Raw genomic sequence first — 4,714 nt, forward strand, 5'->3', positions numbered from 1 at the left:
CTTGACAGAACCTGGCTAGAGAACCTAGCGAGGGAACATGGCTACAGAACCTGGCTGGAGAACCTGGAGAACCTAGCAAGAGAACATGGACACAGAACCTGGCTGGAGATCTTAACCAGAACTTCACTGGAGATCCTTATCAGAAGTTCGCTGGAGATCCAGACCAGAACTTGGCTGGAGATCCTGGCTAGAGATCCTGGCTAGGCTGCTGTTCAACTGAACGCTGTCTCCGTGTCATTCCTTCTTCGCCGACTCCGTCCACACCTATGGGGAACCCCTGGACCTGCTGGGGTTGGACCCCGGCATCCAGGGAGGGGTGAAGAATGGGGTCATTCTTGAAATACACTGGGGCCATTCATGAAATAAATTTGTTGCAATCAGCCTTCATGGATGCAGTTCTTCATGTCCCTCCCACATGCAAAATCTGCTCAGACCCCATGGAGGACCCATAAGTCTTTTTCAATTATGGGTTGACACTCAAAGTCCTGACCCAAATCATGCCAGTTCCCTGAGCAAAAACTTCTGGTGATTCTACCATGAAAAAAGGTATACAACATCCTTCGCAATCTGACCTCAATCTCCTTTCCAGTATCAATCCTACATATATACTCAGCTTCCTCCCTTGGGCAGCCAGTATCTAGCCTGCCTTTATTAGTGACCAGCCCCTAACACATCATATTGTCTGATGTGTCCATGCCTCACACTGGCTCATCCTTTACTCCCCTGGACAAACAACAATTCATTTCTATTCTATAAGGGGAAGAAATAAGACTGATTCATATTTGTATCTGAGAGTCTGAGACAAGATAAATGCTCAATAACTGCCTGTTGAATGAGCTAAAGCAGTGGTCGGCAAACTCATTAGTCAACAGAGCCAAATATCAACAGTACAACGATTGAAATTTCTTTTGAGAGCCAAATGTTTTAAACTTAAACTATATAGGTTGGTACATTGTTATTAACTTAATTAGGGTACTCCTAAGGCTTAGGAAGAGCCACACTCAAGGGGACAAAGAGCCGCATGTAGCCCCCGAGCCGCAGTTTGCCGACCACAGAGCTAAAGCATTCAATTATTTAAAAAAAAAATGGAGGCCTTTGTAGAGAATTTAACTGAGTCAAACTTCACAGCTTTTCCTCCTTGGGTTAATCTAGAAATCTGGAACCGGAAAGAAAACTCCAACTTAGATGTTGCTTGGTAAGGGATGGCATTCAATTCATAATTTATGCTACTGGATATAGACATTGCTTTTGCTGAAATATCATAACTATATGCACATTGTGTCCATTCATGGTCTATTTCTCCCCGAGGATGGAGAGTCAATGATTAGAAGCCCCACTTTGTGGTTTGTGCTTCAGTGACAAGTTTGGGGGTAGAAATGGAGGAGGCTTGAAACACAGTTATAACATGACAGAGGAAGAAAGGGAACAAAAATGTGTAGAGGATGATTAAGTGTTTCTGAATTTACACAGTGAAATATGGACAGTTTAAACGTCTTTGCTATTTGCTTCTTTTCAAACTGAGCAGTTTCAAACACCCCAGGCTGCTCCAAGATTAATTGAGTTCTGCATGCTTTTGGCTTGCTCCGGGTACCAAGGAGAAAGGATTTCCACAGAACCCACATTTGCCAGAGCAAAGACTATCTCATTAATGTGTGATTAACAGCCATTTGTGAAGTGATTAATTAGTCATTTTGACAATAAACTGAGCCTAAGTACATGCCTTTGCTAAACTCCAAATTTCACATGCAGAAGAAAAAGAGAGAATATCTTGCTTTTCCTTGCCTCCTTCCTGCACCAAGACTGGGAAAATCCAAAGGCCTTTGCATATTCTGGTCTTGTCTGATTTCATCTGGTTTGTCTTTAAGAACAACAGCCCTGAAATGGAAGCTCTCCAATATGATTGATGGCGTCTCTTTCTATCTGCAAGCTGGAAATATAGGAAAGAATTTTTTTCCTCGTAGGTCTTACTGCTTATTGGTACAAGAGTTATTTCCACTTTGCCGCAGAATTGATTTGCAACATTGGTGTATGAGTTTGTATATTTTTCTCACTGGCCCGTCACAAAGCATAAGTCAGCAAGTCTTCTGCAGTATGATGGATTATGTAGCCAGGAGCTTCCTAGTAATGTTTCCATTAAAAGGATGAGCATATTGTCATTAACATTCGGGGACTGGAATATCCAAATTCTGTGCCTTGACATTTCAGAAACTGTATTATTTAGTAGCACTCGATCCCTGCATCTCTGCTTGCCCACCCTGTGAAATAAAGGCATTAGGGAAACATTAAAGGGTCAGTGGCAATAGTTCTAAGCTGGTATTCTGCCTCCTTCCAAATTAAACCATTTATTTCATTCAAAAGAGGAAGAGAATAAAGAGAGTCAGTTGGAAAGAACACTTACTTATCTAAACCGTTACCAAGTATTATTCATTTCAGGATATGCTGAAGCATTGTAAGATAAAATTAAGCCTAAAACTCCTGATACCTAGTTTATTGTTAAAATGACCTAGTAGCACACAATGGAATATTACTTAGCCATAAGAAAGGATGAAATAACACCATTTGCAAACAACATGGATGGACCTGAGAACATTATGCTAAAACAAATGTCAGAAAAAGCTAAGAACTATATGATTTCACTCATGTGTGGGACATAAAACTGAAATTTGTGAACACAAACAGCAATGTGGTGATTGCTAGAGGGAAGGGGGTCCTAATATAAGGTATCAGGAGAATATTTGACTTTGGGGGGGGGCGCAATGTACAGATCTTGTAACATAGAAACCCACACCTGAAACCTATATGTTCATGTTGACCAATGTCACTCCAATCAATTTAATTAATACGTTTTAAAATGTATACAAAACTAAACAAAAACAAAACCAGAAGGACCACTTAGTAGCAAAGAAATACTCATCTCCCTCTCTCCTGTTCTTTTCCTCACCTCTATCATAATTTGGTGTAGGATGTGTGTGTATGTATATGTATGTTTATGTGTGTGTATATGTGTACTAATATGTGTGTGTGCATGTGTATGTGTATGTGTATGTGTATGTATGGGAGGGTATACTACAGAAAGGCTTTTTGGACAATTTTCTTTTTAAAAACTTGTTTATTGTTGAAAGTATTACACATACTATTACATATGTGAAGATTATGACAGAGCTGGGTTTGAATCTGAGTTTCATCAGCTTTTAATTGCAGAGTATGAACAAGTCATTGCAATAAGCCTCAATTTCATTTATAAAATAGGCATACTAGTATTTACCTCACAGGCTGTAGTGAATATTATAAGATTAAGATTAGCTGTCTATACATAAACAATGCCTGACACATAATTGACCTCTCCCACCGTCCCCTCCCCGCCGCTCACATGCCCTCACCCTGCTAGTGTCTGTGTTCATTGGTTATGCTTACATGCATGCATATAAGTCCTTTGATTGATCTCTTACCCCCCGCTCCCCTGTCATTAAAACTAAATAAATAAATTGATGAACTAGAATAAATATAAAAAATAAATGTTCTATGTCTGGGAGAGGCATTACAATGGTTAAAAATATACTGGCTTAAGATTATGACAGAGCTGGGTTTGAATCTTAGTTTCATCAGTTTCTAATTGCAGAGCATGAACAAGTCATTGCAATAAGCCTCAGTTTCATTTATAAAATAGGCATACTAGTATTTACCTCACAGGCTGTAGTGAATATTATAAGATTAAGATTAGCTGTCTATACGTAAACAATGCCTGACACATAACTGAGGCTCCCTAAATAGATGTTACAGAGCTCGATGAGTGTGTGTGTGTGTGTGTGTGTGTGTGTGTGTGGCCAAAGGAGCTCGATGAGTGTGTGTGTGTGTGTGTGTGTGTGTGTGTGTGCAGCAACACTTTCAGTGTTGACTGCTTCTCGTTATTTAGAGATACAACATGCCGACATAGAACAGCTTCTTATACCACCATGTGGATATAGTTAAATGCAAAGGTCCAAGGGCTCTGAGGCACCTAGAGACGCCTGGATAGATCTACAGCATCTGAACAACCAAGGTCTGAAACAATCAAAGATTGAAAAAAGGTCTACTGTTCAGAACATCCTATAACGTAGACGTATCTTTAGTTAACACCTTTCTGGAGAATATTTAGACTGAAACATGTATCTTTTAATCACTAACAGGTTATTTTTTCCATGTTAACAGTTAACCCACGGAAAAGCACACTTTGCATCAGCAGTTATCCTCCATAGGCATGGCCGTCTTACCGTTTCCGAAACCGTATGATTCAGGTGGGGAAGTGAGAGGTCCCTAGAGTGGAGAGCTTAAGGAATACAGCTGATACCTTTTCTCAGCATCCTAAGATGTAATTTTCTTTTTACATTTTAACGTCGCTGACTGAAATTAGAAATGTCTTATAATCAATGGTGGGTCTTAGTTTAATTGGCAGCATTTTTTATTTCTTAATGGAACATAAAATATTAGTGTGACTTGTAACTGATGAAGTCTTAGATTTGATGAAATATATTAAGTGGCTTGCATGAATCAAGATCAGATCTTGCCACAGACTTCGGAGGGATTTCATTAGGTGGCCCTAAGGGCACTATCTGGGTGGACCCCCAGGGAACAGCAGAGCCCATGTCTGGCTACCACAAACCACTTGCTAGTGTTTAGTCACTTTTTTAAGATAAAAGAATATGCTTCAATTTAGTAACAATTTCATTAGAAAGAG

This window comes from Myotis davidii, unplaced genomic scaffold, assembly GCF_000327345.1.
Source record: "Myotis davidii unplaced genomic scaffold, ASM32734v1 scaffold420, whole genome shotgun sequence".
In the NCBI taxonomy this organism is placed as follows: domain Eukaryota; kingdom Metazoa; phylum Chordata; class Mammalia; order Chiroptera; family Vespertilionidae; genus Myotis; species Myotis davidii.